The 9779-nt window shown below is 41.0% G+C and overlaps 1 pseudogene; it reads right to left on the bottom strand.

Moving 5' to 3' along the window:
• Positions 1-68: 68 nt before the first annotated feature.
• Positions 69-7771, bottom strand: LOC111958834 (uncharacterized; annotated as a pseudogene).
• Between the last annotated feature and the right edge of the window lie 2008 nt (positions 7772-9779).

Raw genomic sequence — 9779 nt, 5'->3', positions numbered from 1 at the left:
AAAGTGCCAGCCTGATAAAGAAGTGCTAGTCTGATAAGAAAATAAATATTTTATCATGATTGGTTTTCATCCGCATCAATCACAGTCATTAAAATTCACATTCAAGACAACCTGGTTGTCAGGGAGACAACATGTAGAACACCAGATAAGAGAACATGACAATGTAGCCAGGGTCGTGAGACGTATTGGGCTCCTGTCCACTGTAAATTCCAAAGTAGAGCAGAGTATTGGCTTCAATCCCACTCATGTCCAGCTGAGAAAGACAACAAGAAATAACAATTCAAGGCCTCAGGAGAAACACTATAGTAATCAAACAACCATAAACAACAGCCCCAATACTGTAATATCCATGGATTACAAATTAAGCCTGTGGTAATTAAATGAAGTGGCCATGAAAATGATGTGTGTGTATCAAATGAATAAAATATAACTGAAGCTTTGGAAAGACAGGGTCATGTGTGCCTTTCCAAGGACTCATGAGTGATCAAGTGCTGTACTCATCTAATAGGCTAATTTCATGAAGGGCACTCCACTGCAAACGAATGGACACAAATGCTGTAGCATTACTGCAGCAAACATTTAGAACTTGAATGCGTAACCTTTCCGTCAAAAACCCTGCAGTATGTGGGATAGAAGATAAGCAAAATTGTTGTCTTGAAACTCTTTCAATGTCAGAAATAACAGCTAAAACACCAAAAAAAAAGGCATGCAAATTTACAAAGACTATGTGTTATGGTCTTGTTTACATGGTGAAAGAATGCCTCTTTAGTATGCATTTGAAGGTGGCAACATTGTGCTCTGAAACTGGAAAATAGAAATCTGTTACGTCATCATTTCATAGTTCAATATCAATCCAGTATGAGGTGAGGATGAAAGAACCATAGAAATAGAATTATTAAATTAGATCTATGATAGATCTAATGATAAATTATATTTCTATGGAAAGGACGTATAAAGCCATTTTTCGTTTACGAGCAATTGTCACGTTCAAGTGATGCGCACGCATCCCCACACCAAAAACCTCTGTAGCAGGATATCCGACGCTAAAGTCAGGACCCTGACAAACTTAACAGTGACTGAGTGATGACTATGATAACATGCAAGACTGATGGCTATAGCTATGTTCAACAAGTGCATTATTCTTCTGGCTTTACCTAGCTCTAATGGTGATTTAATCCATCCTCTGATGACATCTCTGATGTTGCAGACGATAACCATCTGATTACGTGTTTGATAACTTGCATGAGCTGCATTTGAAGTTGCATGTGATCATATCCACTGCTAGCTAAACAAAGAGGTTTCTGATGACGAACCGCAAGGGCAACTTTTCATGACGAGGTCTGGTGACAGTTCTATACCTGTGTGGTGATACCAATCCTCCAGGGGTTTACCTGTAGCCCATCACACCAGCCCCCACGGCCGTACAGCCAGGTGCCATGCTCGTTGGGCACCGCCCCCTCTCCCACGCATGGCACACCCCAGGGCTGAACCTGGAGAATAACACAACCCCAGGAAACAGTCGGGACAATGGGATCGTTAAAGATTGCTGCATTAAAAACATGGTAAATGCAGTATAATGCATTGATATGGTGGTATCTACATTCATTTGGAACAGAATGCATGACCAAAGACACACACCTGACTCACTCAAATAAGAATAGAATAGGGACACAAGCAGGAAAACGCCCTAGGACAGGGGTCAGCAACAGGAAGCTTGCAGGCCAAATTGGCCCACAAATTATTAGTAAACATTAATTTTTTTGTACATATTATAATTTTAGTTTTTGGGCAAAAAATACACATTTTCAGGAATTTAGCTAAATCCTTTAATTTAGGAAATCTGTTCCCAAGTATTCCTACGAATACATTAAGAGACCTATGTGACCGTGTCTCAATGTAATCAAGGTATGAAATGATTATGCTATTGTGAAATACAATATCTATTTGGGCATACTTACGGTGTAAAAACAATAATGTTCCACCCCCCCAGTCCATCCAATTAGAAAAAAGAATCGTCCCGCGGTTCAATTTAATTGCCCTCAGAGGAATACAACCTCATCATGCTAATGTAACTATGGCCCAGACTATGGGAAGATTATATGAATCTGCATGACCAAACTTTAACGTTAGTCATTTCCCACCTGCCGAGTCAAAAATACGAGTGTGATTGAATGCTCCGTTGACGAGGAAGTGGTGTGACGTCATGCAGAACTCGCCGCAGCTGTTCTCGGATTACAGCATACAACTCCACCTAAAACACAATATGGTACATAAAATGACTGATTACAATAATAACTTGATTTGTAAAGCAGTTTCTACCCACATTATGGCCAAAGCACTAACTAAAACAAAGGCATATTCAAAAATGTAAGAACATGCAGTATATGACAATTACCCTTTATTATGAGTGAATGTAAACAGAAGAAATATCAATTCTACATCATACCTTTTGTGTTGAGGCTGTGACAGTGAATTTGATTGGTTGGGATCTCTCGTTGTATTCCTTGTCAAAGGTACCTCCACTGTACAATGACATCAGCTTATTAAAGGGGTAAAGCTTGTATGAGTGATTGTCTATAACAATAGCAAAATCTAGTTATAACATCTGTTTGTAGAGTTAATCCGGTTACTTATTACCATATAAGAAATACAGTATGATACTGTCTTTAGACGGTATTGCATTGGTGCAGTGAGAAAAAGCTGATACTGGAGTACTTTTTCTCCATGATTAATCTGTCATGACTGAGACTCATAGGGGGGGTTGTCCTTTGCCAGGACAATTTTCTATGACACTTTGCTTAGGATGGAAGTGCACATCTTTTTCTACCCATGATGAAAGAGGGATGAAATGGTCTAAATTGAAGATTTAAGAATAGTGATTTCTGTCCATTGCTTTGTCACTAGTAGAACTGTACACAACAGGATGGCATACCCACATACTGGAAACCTATTTAATGTTGGGGTTTTTAAAGTGAAAGAGTCAGTCCTATTGCCTAACCATCACTTAGCATTTTCTATACAGTAAAAAATATACATATATTTTAGAGAAGAATTCTGATACACAATGAACAGTAAAATACTAATTAAAAAGTGTAGAGTATGAATGTCTTATGACAGTGTCATGCAGATGTTATTATTTTTATTTAACCTTTATTTAACTAGGCAAGTCAGTTAAGAACAAATTCTTATTTACAATGACGGCCTACCCCGGCCAAACCCGGACGACGCTGGGCCAATTGTGCGCCGCCCTATGGGACTCCCAATCCCGGCCAGTCGTGATATAGCCTGGAATCGAACCAGGGTCTGTAGTGACGTCTCTAGCACTGAGATGCAGTGCCTTAGAACGCTGCGCCACTCGGGAGCCTTAACACCTGTGACCCTGTTATGTAGGCATTATAACTGACTTGAGTGATTTGTGAGGCTGAATCTGACTCAGAGACATCACCCAGGGCATGGCCCAAGGCACAGTCTTCATGGTGAAGGTACATCTCCCATTGTTCAACAGAGGCTCCAGAGGCTCCAGAGGAGAAACATCAGTGAGCCAGCGCCCAATGCCTCTGGGGGAGGAACATTAACATTGTTAAAAGAATTTGTTGTGTTTCTTTAAGCCAAAGGTGATCACTTTGAAGTGGTAAAGGGCATGAGCACAGAGGTAAAAGGCCCAGTGCAGTCAAAAACTGGATTTTCCTGTGTTTTATACATACTAAACAAAAACATATACGCAACAGTGTTGGTCCCATGTTTCATGAGCTCAAATAAAATATCCCAGAATGTTTCTATCCACACAAAAAACGTATTTCTGACATATTCTGTTCACAAATTTGTTTACATCCCTGTTAGTGAACATTTCTCTTTTGCCAAGATAATCCATCCACCTGACAGGTGTGGCATATCAAGAAGCTGATTAAACAGCCCATTCATTACACAGGTGGACCTTGTGCTGGGGACAATAAAAGGCCACTCTAAAATGTGCAGTTTTGTTGTGTTGTTACACAACACCACAGATGTCTCAAGTTGAGAGAGCGTGCAATTGGCATGCTGACTGCAGGAATAAACATCAGAGCTGTTGCCAGAGAATTTAATGTTAATTTCTTTACCATAAGCCACCTCCAACATCGTTTTAGAGAATTTGGCAGTACGTCCAGTACATTACAACCGCAGACCACGAGTAACCACGCCAGCCCAGGACCTCAACATCCGACTTCTTCACCCGTGGGATCGTCTGAGACCAGCTGATGAAACTGAGGATTATTTCAGTCCGTAATAAAGCCCATTTGTGGGGAAAAACTCAGTCTGATTGACTGGGCCTGGCTCCCAAGTGGGTGGGCCTATGCCCTCTCAGGCACACCCCTGTCCAGTCATATGAAATCCATAGATTAGGGCCTAATGAATTTATTTCAATTGACTGATTTCCTTATATGAACTGTAACTCAGTTGAAATTGTTGCATTTATATTTTTGTTCAGTATATATTTCCACACTATGAAGTTGAAGTAATACTGTAAAATTGTGAAGATTATGATAATACCCTTTTAGTGTAAGAGCTGTTTGAAAAGACTGCCTGGAATTTCTGCTTGTTTTGCACGGGTGTTTTGGCCTGCCTGGCGACATCACCAGGTGGTATAAGTTAGTAGACCAACAACAAAAAGAGTTTCAAACCTCTGCCAATAAGTGCTAGTTTTCAGGTTACATACAGTATCCCTCCCATTAGGCCCCTCAGACCACTCCCAGACAGTCCCAACAAAATTCTTCTTTGAGAAATTGCTCCTTAATAAGAAGCTATTTGGTTTTCTTTTTTACTCTTTTAATTGAAAACAGTCACAGTAAGGTCCATTGTTACCCAGAAATGATTTGATATGGAGATTAAAAAAAACATAAATGGAAGTCAATGGAAATGGAACAGCTTTGCCCTTCAAGAGTGATCTTAACAAATACCAAAATGCATTTTGGGGACTCATGTCAAATGGTATCAATATCATGTGACAACAAATGCACAGACTGTACCTGCGGGAAGGCTGTTATACAGCGCCCCATCTCCATGTTGCAATGGGTACTGAAATCGTTACAGCACACAAACAGCTGCACAGTGTGATCCCAGTGGAAGTCATTCCTCTGGCTGGGACAGGACAGAAACGCGTCCAACTCCAACATGTCAAAATCCAACATGTCTACCGACACAGTGAAATGGAAAAGTCAAAATTCCTTTTAAATATCTATCAAATTCTAATTATATTCAAAGCTGATGCATTTATTGTCGACTTAGTGTATGGCACGACCATAAATGCTGAGTGTACAAAACATTAGGAACACGTTCCTAATATTGAGTTGCACCCCTTTTGCCCGTGAAAAACCCAGCAGCATTGCAGTTCTTGATACACTCAAACCGGTGTGCCTGGCACCTACTACCATACCCCGTTCAAAGGCACTTAAATATTTTGTCTTGCCCATTCACCATCTAAATGGCACACACACAATCCATGTGTCAATTTTCTCAAGGCTTAAAATTTATTATTTAACCTGTCTCCCCCTTCATCTACACTGATTGTGGCTACTGCTCCACTCTGTCCTTGCATCTGGACCTCAAACACAGGGACCACCCAGGCTGGGTCACGGAGTCTAGTCTGATGCCCCTCATAGAAATCAAACCTATGAAGGAGGTATACTCCTGACATATGAATTCCTGATGTCTTCAGTTTACTGTAATAACTGGGGAATCCATAGTGTCCTTACTGCTTACCACTGGGCCTGCCAGTTGATGAACTTGAAGGAGGGGTAGAGGAACCAGCCCATCTCAGACAGTGCCCCCTGCTGGTCAATGCCAATGAAGAAGTTTGGAGAGGGGGTACTCTGAAGGACACGGTCACCATGTGCCCATATCTACAAAACATAGAATATAAACATCCATATATTCACTTTATTTGGTCCAATATTCATTCCTGGTTGCGAATTTGACAATCAACAAGTGTAAAATAACATACACAGTACATTCTACTGACCATTGCTTGCATATCTCATCAGGTCAGGAGTCGCTAGATAATTTCCATGAGTAATCCATCTAAGACTACTGAGAGAACACTTCATCCTTAGAGGAAGGATGGCTTCCAGTGAGTTAAGTGAGGAAAGCAACTTGACCTAACACTGTATGAGTCAGTCAGTCAGTGTTAGTTACCTAAGGGCCTGGGCTACAGAGGCCTCCCGATGCACTATGGCAGTTCATATCCTGGATCGGGTTTCCAGGACGTGCGTGGACAAGGACACCTGTGGCGTTGGACTTGGCCATGTTCGTCACCTGGGGACGGAAACAAACAATGTCAATGTGTTCCTTCATGTCGAGTTCAAGCACATGGCAAGTCTGTTTGTGAGTCTTTACACAACCTCTCAAATTCTATGGGAAACATTATGGACAACTGTATAACAACTCTTCTGTTAATCCTGGAAAGGGCAGTTAAATGTTTCCCCACATCTCTCCACCTATCCCTCTCTCTGTCTCATAACTGACCTTGGTGAAAAAGGAGCCCAGGCAACAGCACCTGCAGCGGAGGGGGCGGGCTCACACCCATCGCCTGCATCAATCAACTGGTGTTTCATCTGGCTCCAGGAACCCATCAGCCAATCATATCGCACATCAAGTCTCTTGACAATCACTGGCATATTCCACCCTGTATGTAATTAACATTTCAATAGATACATCACTTCCAGAAGATGAACATAGAAAACAATAAATACATGGCCCATCTGTCATTAAATAACTCTGATGACACCCTGAGAACGCTGAACTATAATCTGTTCATCCAGGATAGAATAATAATAGTCAAAAACGTAAGTTAAATAGACCACAGACAGTTGGGATCTAAATGCAAGGGACAATGAAACTTCCTCTGGTGCTTTGATGAGTGCACCAGTCCTACAGTGCATAGCGAGTATTCCCTACCTGTAGAGGTAAAAACTGCCTGAGAAAGGCCACAGTTGTGTCCCGAACGACCCCAAGAGTACAGCACACTGGGAATCCAGTTCCCATAGCCAAATACAGGAACAGGGGAGAAGTGCAATCTGGACAAAACTTCTTTCTTTCTGTTGAACAGAAACACAAAGGGAAAGTTGTAATATTTCAGTTCTGTTCAATGGCCCGTCTCCTCGATAATAACAAGCAACAGTAAACATTTGTGTTGCTCCTTTGTAATGATACCTATGCGATGCTACACGATGGACTTGACCTCTCATCCATAAGGCATCGTTGACAGAGCTGTCATCGAGAGACACGAAGAGGATTTGGGTGCTATCGGGTAGGTCCTGGACCAAGTCGGTTAATGACGACTCGGAGTTCCACAGGCACACCAAAAAGGCAGACTTGTTGGTAAAAAGCACGAATTATCAATGGCCCGTTCAACCCTGCATGTGGCGGGTAAACGAATTCTCCATCCAGGGGTGCCACAGAAAGCTGGAGCTGTGTTACCTGGCTCCAATACCGTGACTTGTTGAGGAGTTATTTTGGATCCTTCTGTTGACGGTGCTGTGCGCAAATGTAGACGTTGAGAATGCACGCTCGTCGTTGTCTAAATTATGAGTTGACTTCATCCCTCTAATTTTCGCTGTTGCATCTTTTTGAATTACATGTAGGCCTAACGTTACTATTAAGCAGCACAGCACCAAAGTTGATAACAACCAAGCCATATGTTCAACCCACAACGGTGGCGGTGTGTCCACAATTTGCTAAATCAATATGCACACAGCAGTATATTGGGTCATTGCTGTGTAAATGCAGAATATGTATATTTTTTTTTAAATGTGAGAGCATTGAGCCGGGAGTTGACAGACTGTATAAGGACGAGTACTTCCTTGTTTATTATTATTTGTTTATTTAGGAAGTGGGCGCGTGCACTTGTACGGCGCCCCATAAATGCTAAAACATTTTACAGGCGGAAGGATTATTACTGTATGTATGCTTATGCTTGGTTCAAGGATTTCACTGTTACACACACGCACGCATACTCGTCTCTTTCTCTCTCACACACACACACCTGCTTTCTCGCTCACTCTGACACATCACACCCTTTCTTTTTATTGAGTCCTACTCCCTACTTTTTGTTTAACGTTTCTTTTATACTATATAAAGCAGCTTGTGTCATTAAAAGCGCTATAAATAGGCTGCCATGTATTAAATATGACGTTTTAACGTCACTTGTATATGTTGTACTTCTGGATGGAATTGTTTGATTGCGAGTCCAGCACAGTGCCAAAAGTAGGCTAGCCTTGTTCGAGACATTTAGATTTTAGGCCTCTGTTGAACAGAAGCAACAGTGGTTTTCCCCTTCAGAAATTCAAACACAAAGACATACCTACTGACTCATAATATGACCTAATTATGTTACAACAAAACGGCTTGACATTGACATCCACATCAGCTCTGTCTGTGCATAAAAACGCCGGCGCGCATAGATGCGCCGATTGTAATGTCGCGCCAATGGATAGACGCACTTCTCTGTGTTAAAATTTGCTCCGTGGGTTATTGCAGCAGGCTGCGTCTTTGAAACTCTTGATATTATAGGAATTCAGTATTTATTCAGGCCATTGGTCTGATTCTATCAGTAAAGTTACTCTCATCAAATTAAATAAACGCATGAAGAGGAACAACTTTACGCACAGCACACCTGCTACCACAATGAAGATAATTCTACTCATTATGGTATTTTCCCTCGTTTTGGCAACTGTCCTCAGCCAAAAAATATATTTTGATGGTAGTTGGAGAGAAGACAATGAAACGGTAGGACACTTCTCTCAAATTGACAAAAATATGTTTTAAATATTTGACTGTAGCCTATAGTGTCATTGCCGATATTAAGATAAAACATGTTTCAGCACTGTCCCGTACATTTGTAAATGTGGACTATTTAGGAAGCAGCCACGGGCAGTGATAGGCTTCATAATAACCATCTCATGATTAGCCTAGGCTACTATCAAATGAATAAGCTAAATTGTGTATTTTATTTATTCAGAGGAAATGGCAACTATCTGAGCAATATAAAGAAATCCTGAAAAGAATGACTCGAAAACCTGAGTCACGCCAATTCTTTGGTCTTATGGGGAAAAGAGGCTCTGGTAGCCTAACTACTTCCTAGTAATAATTCAATATTTTAAATATATTCTATTTCTATAAAAGCTCATCTGTATTTTTGCTTTTTCCCCTTCCACTCTTTGCAGCAAAATCCCAGGTAACAAGACCAGGTAAGTGTTGTATGCATTAGACACTGTTAGTAATGACCATTTCAATAACATTTTACTGAGGCTACTATTATGAAGATATTAATGGGATATAAGGCACAGAGATCCTATTAAATATGTAATTATATGATAGAAGGTATGAAGACCACTAAGGTGGAACTGTTCTCATGCCATATACAATCCCTACGAGAGACTCTGCTGTGCAATGTCAAAATGGGATCACGAAGGTTTACTTTTTTCAGTCTGAAATAGCCCTACTATCACCTCTTTTCCAGGGCAGAAATTTGAGTCTTTTGTTGGACTGGTGGGTAAAAGGAGCTCAGAGGAACAAGGTAAAATACCAGCATTTAGTGTATCTATGACTCATTCTGAGTGAGTTTCCCCCCCCCCCCTCTTAGGACATAATGTTGATTACTGTTATTCCTGCAGGTTCCTTCTAATGGATCTCCATAGCAGCTACATACAACTTTGCATCAAAATAATTAAGTGTGAACCAGGATGCACTGAACATGTGTTTGCATGATTGTTTCAGTCGAGCGTGATGTCCAATGTTTTGAAAAC

The sequence above is a fragment of the Salvelinus sp. IW2-2015 genome, linkage group LG35 (assembly GCF_002910315.2).
Source record: "Salvelinus sp. IW2-2015 linkage group LG35, ASM291031v2, whole genome shotgun sequence".
Classification (NCBI taxonomy): Eukaryota; Metazoa; Chordata; class Actinopteri; order Salmoniformes; family Salmonidae; genus Salvelinus; species Salvelinus sp. IW2-2015.
This window is presented reverse-complemented; position numbering and strand designations above follow the sequence as displayed.